At 36.5% G+C, this 10,501-nt stretch overlaps 1 pseudogene; it reads left to right on the top strand.

Moving 5' to 3' along the window:
* Positions 1-8,487: 8,487 nt before the first annotated feature.
* LOC149192325 (uncharacterized) lies at positions 8,488-10,338 on the top strand (annotated as a pseudogene).
* Positions 10,339-10,501: the final 163 nt, after the last annotated feature.

The raw sequence follows: 10,501 nt of genomic DNA, 5'->3' as shown, positions 1-10,501 counted from the left end.
TCTCCTCGCCTTGGCTACACACTTCTTCCATTCTACTAGATCCTGAGTATCAACTGTTGGTAGTTTTGGGATGTCATTATCGATAAATTCCTTCAATCCATTATCTTCCAGCATTGCCTCCATGTGGTCCTTCCAAGAAATATAATTTGAGTTTCCCTCAAGGGCATACTCGAGTCTTAGTCCATAGAAATCCATCCTTCTAGCTCTGAAAAATTAGTCTTGGAAATCTGATCCACCTGCAATAACAACTTCAAAATTTCTGCTCTACTGTGAATCTTGCTTCGATACCATGTAGAAATTATTTTGTAGATCTGAAATTGCTCATGAAATTTACTAAAACACAAGACTCAAATCTATTCTACTATTATGTGGAATTCAATTCACGATCGAGAACACAAATCATAAACATGCATAGAGATTTATCAAGGGGAAAAAACTGCTCAAAACCCCTTCCTATCTGTATTGTATTAATAAAATAATAGAGATGAATACATATGCTTGCAAGGCTTAGCACGACCTGCAAGTGTATAGTTTACCCCTCTGCTTGACTAACTGACTTTGGCCAACACTTGGCCAATTTCAAGCCCTCCAGGCTCCTATTTCCTTGTGTTGTTCCTTGAGGAAAATAACCCCTATTATTTAGGAAATTACCTCAATTGGATTGCACAATTCCTTTAGGTTCTTCCTTTGACTACAAGAACCACCTGTACACATTAGAATAGTCTACATCTGATAGTGTAATGCATTGGAATCTCCATTTCAACTGGGTAACTTGAATTTTATGCATTCATCAATTATTTTGGGTTGATTGATTAGTTAACTGGTAGATCACTGAGTGTGGTTGAAGTTCCACTTCCACAACTTGACCTCCACTAGTTCCTCTAATGGTTAGAACTAGTTTAACTGACCATAACTCAATTTAACTAAAATAGATTGCTACAAATTAGCAATCAATCATACCGAATTAAACTCAAGCTTCCCTAACTCGAATTAACTGAGTTAACTGAGTGACAAGTGCCATGTCACCTCAGTTAACTACCTCCAAAATTTATGCTGAAATGGAAATTTGAATTTTCTCTAGTTTAACCAAGGCAAAATCAAACTAAAATTTTCTTGCAACGTTTTCAACAATCACATGTTAATAGATCTTTGAACTTCAAATATTATACTCACACTGTATTGCTTATTTAATAGAATTAACCATCATAAAGAAGTGTGAAGATAACACTTATAAATAACATATAAACATATCCTAAGCAATCAATCAATCAATGGTTGTTCAAACATATAAATAATGGATAATAAATGGTTAGTACATAACCATCTTCTCTTCTCTCTTCTAATGAGCTCCCCTTCATTATATAATAATGATAAATACTATGACTTTGTTATTTGTAAAGGTAAAGTGAAATGCTATGATGGAGTAATTGCCTTATTGTTCAGAGCAAGACAATATTAAAAATATACTTAATGTTATCTTCACACTTCTTTATAATATATGGTTCTATTAACTAAACACTTCTTTATAATAAATAATTCTATTAACAAAACAATACAGTGTGAAATTAATAACTGGAATTAACACGTTACATTAGTTAAAATTTCTACCACAAAAAATATATATAAATATATCATATATAAGTAATTAATAATAAATTTATTAAAATATAATAATTACTTTTCACAATGGCTGAAATTAACTTTAATTGAGAATATTATTTTATATATATAAAACTGGTAATGAAATACTGTAGTCTAGTCAAATTAATTTTTTGTATTATGAAAATTTTGGCCATATTTTGATAAATTCTTATAAGGATTTTTGTAAACCAAATTACAACTTGTCAAATTTCAAAATTTTAGGTGTCTAGAAATTTTTGATAGTGCTAAATCTATTTCCACCATCAAAAATACGATTTAAACACTATTTTTACAAAATTTGTTATTTTCTTTTACCCATATTCTGACCATTTTAACAGTCCTGGAATTCCGATCACTTTAACTGTCCTGAGAATTGCTCTGCCTCGGTAGACTTGTCCGATAAAATATATATAAGCATGTTGCGCGCCAAAACATTTAAATACATAAAAACCAAACCATCCTTGTGTGACAATCGTTTGCCAAGGCTAACGGTCTTGTATCCTCAGATTCTCCGTTCCATATCTATATCAGTTGGGAAGCCCATAACAGTGCGGTTCATCTTTGCCATCTATCACATTACGGTTGATTGTCCAATATCGAATTTGTTCATTTTAACCTTTAAGCTATCGTTGGCGTTTTGAATATTTGAATCCTTGCGTGAAGCTCAGAGAACAGGGAGAGCATCCAACCAGCACAGGAAGTAATATCTCATCCTTACATACAGACAGGTACCCATTTCTTTATCCATCTGTCGTATCTGGCCTGGATTTGTCTGCTTTTGGTCAAGATTGCTGGAAACTTTAGTTAATTTCAGCATAATTTGTTTCTTCTATCATTAATGGTCTATATTAGTATCAGGTATATAGTAAGATGGCCATGGGATCGATTCTCATTCAGGTAAACAAGCACATTATAGGTCCTGTTGCTCATGGAAAAAGGTCACGCTCTGGCCTATTTTGAACTTTAATGCTCACGAATCCATTCTTGCACAGCCTTTTTGTCTTGGGGTGTTGAGGATTTCATCTGATTAATTTAACGAAAGGTGTAGAGAACGTGCCTTTAATATGCATATTATTCCCTGTATTTTATAGCTTCCTCGATGCACCTTCGTTTCTTATATGTAATTACCTTAGGCCTTTTTCCCTTTTCGTAAAGCGTCTTATACCTGAACATATTCATATTAGGCAACCACACATGACCTTTTACTTATGATTTTATTCATAGTAGTCATGGTAACCCCGCTACTCTGTTACTCAATCATCCTCCCCGAATGATCCAACGAAGTCACCAGAAAGAATGCCATGTGGTGACTTGGTACTCTCCTAATCATCCTTCGCAAATGATCCAAGAAAGTCATTAGGATGAAGGCAGTGTAGGTTGAGCAGTTAAAGCCCACCCATTCAATTTTGCATGCCTGGATTTGAAAAAAAGGGCATGCCTGACTCATATAGGTGGGTAGGCTGATAGGTGTATTCAACAGAGAGGGTTTGAGACAGCCATTGGTATGTAGCTTAAGTTTTACCCAGCTCCTTGGTATCTGCATCAGGCTTCAAATGGAAAGAAGCTCCTGTACTATGCCCACGTGTATGCTTTTCCTAACACGACAAGATCATTTGTACGGACCTTATCTATTCAACTGGCCTTCTTGTGAACCGAAATCTGGGTCCTTTTTTGTTCATAGTCTGGATTTGATGAAAATTCATATCCCAGACAGAGAACATAACAACAAATATGTTCTGCCGATACGAAGAGCAAGAATCATCCATTTGGTATATTTCTGTTCAGTGCTAAGAATTTTTTGTGACGAATTAGTGCTACAAATCCTGAAAACTATCATGTAAATTAGGATATTAGGTATGGCTGTAAATTTTTGCACAATAATATATTTTAGGAGAGTGAAATCTTTCTCCATTTTTTACAGCTTCTTTTTCATGGATTTGTATATGGGTATTTCTTTTGGTTATTATGAATGTGTAGAGGTGGAATTCTTTCTCTGCAATTTGTCATGATTCTGTACGAGTGACACGTATCCATTGTTTTGCTACACTTCTTCATCCCAGGGTTGAAGTTTTTTTGAGGACATTAGAAATGTCATTTTCTTTTCCTATTGCCATGAAAAGAGATGAACTGTTCGGCCTGCAGTTGCTTTTTTCCTGCTGTTTATTTGCTTTGCTTAGAAATTCCTTCAAGCTTATGTCAATAGCACAGGCACATTATGCATCTAAGTTTTTATTATTCTCACCATGTTTTTTGGTCATAGTTATTAAGTGTTCGTAGTATTGTACCAACATATGAGAGATTTATCGGGGCCTAAACCTATTCTATAGAAGTCTGTTTGAAATTGTTTTGCATTGATCATATCTTCCCATCCCTAACTCCTTCCCTTGATTCCCACATTATTGTTGGGTTGTTGAAAGTTTGGATTTATAGCACAGGTAAAGTTCTTTTTTACTAGCTCCTTCCCTTGATTCCCACATTATTGTTGGGTTGTTGAAAGTTTGGATTTATAGCACAGGTAAAGTTCTTTTTTACTTCTATGGTGCACAACTACTTTGTCCCGAGTCCAATCCTTTTTCATTAACCTAGAGAAAAGCTATGCACACCCAATCTTCCTTTTATTATTTTTTCTGCTGGCTGATATTGGAGAAAATTTGATTTCCTCAATTCATTGGATGCCATTTAGTGCAATATACGGCACCGTAGTTCCAAAAATCTCTTACTGAAATGGACCAACATGGAGGATTAAGTTCTTGGCAGTTGAACGCGAGTTCAGAAAAACAACTGAGCTATCATTCCCAGAATGAACACCTAGATGCACAAGGAGGTTATAATTTGGATCATAATGAAGTGCACTGTTCTCCTAGTGTTTGATGTCTGTGTTGGGGGAAAGGAGCAAAGACATTTTCGAGAACCAAAGAATCTTTTCACATGGAATCATGGAGTTCAGGAGAATCAAGTAGATGATTCCTACCTACAAGATGAGACTCAGAATCTGAGGTCAGAATGAAGAAGAGAGAGTGCATGGTTTGGAGATCTCAAATTGAGGTTTTGAAAAATGTCCAAAGCAAGAACAGGCCCGTCTGCATGACAAATGACGAATCTGCAATCAAGCTGCATCTTATGCATTGTAAGAGAGAGTGCATGGTTTGGAGATCTCAAATTGAGGTTTTGATAAATGTCCAAAGCAAGAAAAGGCCCGTCTGCATGACAAATGACGAATCTGCAATCAAGCTGCATCTTATGCATTGGAAACACTTACAGATAAAACAAAGAAAACGTTTCAGAAAATTTTAATGATGGAAAATGAGGTTTAGAGAGTGCAAGTCCTTTGAAATTATAACATTATTTTTTTAGTAAAAATCATATAAGAGATCATCTCGTCTAGGCTTTTTGAACCAGCGAGTGTGAAAGGAACCAGATCCAGGGAATGCAATAAATAGATGTGGAGAACAGCTAACTAGCAGCTTGAAAGTAATAACTAATTTGACAAAAGGTAGAAATTAATAACTAAGATTTGACACAGAGGGATAAGGGAACCTAACTAAAACATTTAAATTTATAAAAATATTATTAAATTAAATTCTTATTAATATTAAAAATATTTTTTTAGGTAATAATTAGTATTTTAATAAAATAATATTATAAACTATGTAGTTATAATATGTAAACTTTATCCTTATTAATAAAATGTTTTTTTATTAATTTTTTTTAATAGCCCCTTATAACCTTGTTATTATATATAATATTCTAATAACTATTACTATTAATAGGTTTAAACTTATTCATAACCTCAATTATTAACTAATATACAACTAGTTTTAAAATATTATAAACAGTATAGTTAGGTGGATTAACATATATTATTCTACAAATAATAAGTAATACTATTAAATAATTAGTAATACTATTAAATGTAATAAAATAAAAAATATTATAAATAATATTGTTAAATATAAATTATATATATATATATATATATATATATATATAATTTTTCTGAGTAAAAAAGAGTAGGGATTCAGTTTCTGTTGATACTCCAACCATCATCTCTATTTAAATTAACAGGCCTCTTTTCAATTTCTAAGGCCTCCCTAAATTTACGATGATGAAAATGGTCAATCCTAGCAATGACCCTAGCCTCTTCAATGCAAATGTGATGATTGGTTTTTTCTACATGCTCTGCCAAAGCGGAGGAGCGAGACCTTCCATGCTTGATGTCTGCAACATGTTCACAAATCCTTTGGTTTATTGATCGACCAGTCTCACCAATATAAGGAGTTCCACATGAACAGGGAATGATGTAAACACCCTTCCCATCCTTGGGGTTAACCGGGTCCTTAACAGAATGAAGAGAACTTTGAATAGTGTTAAGGGGCCAAAAAGAAGAATGAACCTTGTGTTTCTTCAAGATCCTAGTGATTTTATCAATGGTCCCTGAATAAAAGGAGATGAACTCCGGAAGACCAATCCTTGGGATCAATCTTATTCTTAGGACCTTTTTCAGCATTTAAAAAAGCCCTAAGACCTTGGGACTTACTATAACCATTCTTATTAAAAACTTTAAGGAGGTGGGTTTTTTCATCTTCGAGGTGATTTTCGTCAGAAACTTGTAACGCTCGAGTGGCTAAGGTGTTGAGAACACCTAGCTTTTGAGCAGGGAAATGATGGGAACTAGCATGGAGATATTGCTCTATGTGAGTTTTCTTTCAAAAAACTTGATGAGAGAGAGAACCATCATCCTTCTTTGAAATAAGAACATCAAGAAAAGGCAGGCTACCATCAACTTCGAATTCCATGGTGAACTTTATGTAACTCGATTGATTATTAAGATGATGGTAAAACAGTTCCAACTTTCTTTACCATGAGACCAGACGACACAAGTGTCATCCACAAACCTTTTCCAAAGTTTGGGTTGGTAAAGAGTAGAAGACAAGGCCTTGGATTCAAAGTCCTCCATGAAGAGATTGACCACAACGGGGGAAAGGGGAGAACCCATAGCCACACCGCAGGTTTTCTCATAGAATTCACCCTCAAACTAAAGAAACTAGAGGTGAGACAAATTTTAACTAAAAAAGCAGTATTGACGTCAATAATGCGATTGATGACATCAATGGCCTCATTAATAGGGATATTAGTGAATAAGGAGACCACATCGAAACTCACTAGCTGATCATCAGGATCAAATCTAAAATCCTTTAACTCGTTAACAAACGAAGACGAAACTTTAACAAAGGATTCAGTCTGGCCAACGAGAGGTTTGAGCTTATTAGTAAGAAATTGTCAGGCGGAAGCAACAAATCGGCTAAATTGTGGACATGCAACTCTGAGACACGAATGCCATGGAAGCTCTGGCAAAAGAAGTCACAGTAGATGGGATCCTATGCCTGAGTTTGGAAGAGTAGCAAATGAAGGGGAATGTAGTTGTAAGAAGAAGAGGTCAAGATCACTGCAGAAGAACTAGAAATTTTAATGCCAGGGCAAATAAAACTTCCAGATTTTCTGGAGTTAACCGATGCAGATCTTGAAGTGCAAGAACTAAGAATTAAGCTTGATTATCAACAAGAGACAAACAAGGAAATGTATTGGTTGTTATTCTTTCAAAGAAAATACGAGAGAAATAGATATAACAATAACACACATAGCAACAAAACGCTCAAACCATGTACACCATGATTTACCCTAGAAAAACCCCAACTGTGGAAAAACCAACCAATAATAGATCTATTAATGTCTTTGGCTAAAATATAGCCAAGCCGGTCAACAGCCATGGCTCAATACAATGGAAAATACCCAAGCCTTTTAACAGTTTCAACTACATGTAATACCATGAGCTCACCATGAGTCACCAATACCAGGTACCCAAAACCACAACTGTTAACCATAATTGTTGACACAACCTCAACTCCACCAACCGGTCAAGATTACAAACTGACCAAGTGAGCACTCTGCCATCACTCATGAAAATTTCACATGTTCTAGCTCAACATGCTTCATTATATTACGGTTTACCACATGTGTCCTCATATCACTTAGGTCAACTTTCAGACTTTACCAGTGATTTACCAAAAATACACTTGCGTTACCAAAGCTTACGGCCATATGCCCATTTACATGTAATAAACTTTTGACTCCATTATAATAATTTGTTTCAGTGGTTGTTGCTATCCTAACCCATCCTCTCACACGCTTCTAGCCTCATACTCCCATTTAAACAGCTGACTTCCATGGTTGCATGGGACAAATAAAACCTCTAGCCTCGCACTGTCATTTACACAGCTGACTTCCATGGTTGCATGTGACATATAAAACCATCGTTTATTGAAACATTTTGTTAAACACCTTACATGCAATTAGTGCCCATTACCGCTGTATTGCTTGTGAGATTTCCATTTGGGGAATACTTTCCTCGTGGGCCAAGTCCCAGCTCTAGGTTGTGCCGCAAAATCCACCTCTTCCTCAAGGTTATCCTCAGACCCATTAGCTCCAGGATCTTTTCTGTCTAGGCATTCCATACATTGTATCTTTTATATTCTTGTATTGTACTTTTTATATCCATATTTTGTATTTTTTATAGGAGACCATTTGGTTCTCCCCCATTGTATAGACATCATTGTATTCAACAGTCCCTTTGTCTTACTTTATGGTCAATAGTTGGACATAATTATAATTATCTTATCTTATCAACCATGGCTCAATACAATAGAGAATACCCAAGCCTTTTAACGGCTTCAATTACATGTAATACCATGAAGTCAATACCACTATTAACCAATACCGGGTGCCCAAAACCACAACTGTTAATTATAACTGTTGACACAACCTCACTCCACCATAGATCAAGTTTATTTAACAATTGTTACATCAGGGGATGGTGAAATATATCCATCACCAGTGTGTTGATCTAACAACCTAGCAATAGGAATAAATGTAAGGGAGGTTAGAGCCCGAGAAAAGCTCTTGAAGGAAAGACAGATGATAATTGCAAAATTGATTGAGAAAAACCCTGCTTTCAGGCCACTTGTCGAGCGATCCAAGAAACTTTACATACCTGTTAAAAAAAACCCTGGATACAACTTCAATGGGCTTATCATTGCCCCCAGGAATGACAGTGAAAATAATGGAGCAAGAAACTGGAGCTAAGATATATATAAGATGGGGAGGATCTATTAAGGATGGTCAATCACAAAGGTGGGATCTGAAGCCAAACCCATCAGAAATGGAATACCTAGAAATGGAAATGTTGAAATAGGACCTGAGATAACGAGGGTATCTATAGAAAAGAGTGGGTCTGGGTTTCCAAGACAATCCAATAAATTACTGGGTTTTACATAATACAGGCGATTATATGTCATGGTTAGCTCGAGTCTCGGAACATTCGGAAAATGGAAATGCTGGAATAGGACCTCAGATAAGGAAGGTATCTATGGAAAAGAGTGGGTCTGGGCTTCCAAGACAGTCCCTCAACCACTGGGTCTCTCTCACAATTTTATGTCATGGTTAGATGGAGGCTTGGAACACCCAGAAAATGGAAATGCTGGAGCAGGACCTGATATAAGGAAGGCATCTATGGGAAAATTGAGACTGGGCTTCCAAGGCAGTCCACTCTACCACCAGATCTTACAGACAATTAAATGTCATGGTTAGCTGGAGGCTTGTAACACCCAGAAAGTGTAAGTGCTGGAAAAGGACCTGATATAAGGGTCTGGACTTCCAGACAGTCCACGCAACGATTGGGTCTTACAGACAATTGTATGGTATGGTTAGCTGAAATCTTGCGTCACCCAGATGTCATGGTTAGCTGGAAGCTTGCAACACTCAGAAAGTAGATGTGCTGGAATAGGACCTGTGATAAGGAAGGCATCTACGGAAAAGAGTGGGTCTGAATTACGAAGACAGTCCACTCAACCACTGGGTCTTACGGACAATCATGTCATAGTTAGCTGAATTCTTGGGAGACCCAGAAAGTGGAAATGCTGGTATAAAATGTGTTATATGGAAGGTATCTACAGAAAAGAGTCGGCCTGGGTTTCCAAGACAGTCCAAATCACTGGGTCGTACTGACAATTACATGTCATGGTTAGCTGGACGCTCGGACCACACAGAAAATGGAAATTCTGGAATAGCACCTGAGATAACGAAGGGTGATGGATTTGGGACCTCTTCCCTGGAAGGTTTTTCCTTGACATGTGGGTGTGGAATCCAGGTTTGACAGTCCTTCCTTTTCCCATGCAGGTTTGGAATTTCATTTTGAACATGATCTTGGTACAGAAATTGATCACTCAGCTGTATGTGGGATATCTGCCTCCGACTGTGGAGGAGGAACAATTGATTAAGCTATTCTCTTCTTTTGGTAGAATAGTTGAAACGAAAGTCATCAAGGACCATATGATAGTTCAAGCAAAGGTGATTGTTTTATAAAATTTTGACATCCATTATGCTGCTCAGGCTACTGCAGATATGAATGGCTATGGGTTGGAAGGCAAGATTTTAGCTCGAGTTTGGGAGGATGGCCTGTGCTGCATTCTGGGACGGGACCTGCAGAAGGTCTTTACACTTGATAAGCAACAGCCATTAAGATTGCCTGTCCATTCGGGCGATTATGCACAGCCATCGTAGAGTGCTTCAACTAGGCTCGAGTCATCATCTCCTTATAAGTGTTATTCTGATAACAATGATTTTGGTATGCCAATTATATAGTATAGGTAAATTTAGGCTTCTGTGATCCATATTAAGTTTATGAGAGATTTTTTGGCGAAAATCATATGGAGTACCATTTGTCGACGCGTTTCGAACCAACTAGTGTGGTTCATCGTCAGGACAAGTTGAAGAAACAGATACAGCTTAGCATGATAAATAGTCT

Source organism: Pinus tabuliformis, chromosome 2_2 (assembly GCF_031772625.1).
Source record: "Pinus tabuliformis cultivar Carrire ecotype Pingquan chromosome 2_2, CPIR1, whole genome shotgun sequence".
NCBI classification, from domain to species: domain Eukaryota; kingdom Viridiplantae; phylum Streptophyta; class Pinopsida; order Pinales; family Pinaceae; genus Pinus; species Pinus tabuliformis.
This window is presented reverse-complemented; position numbering and strand designations above follow the sequence as displayed.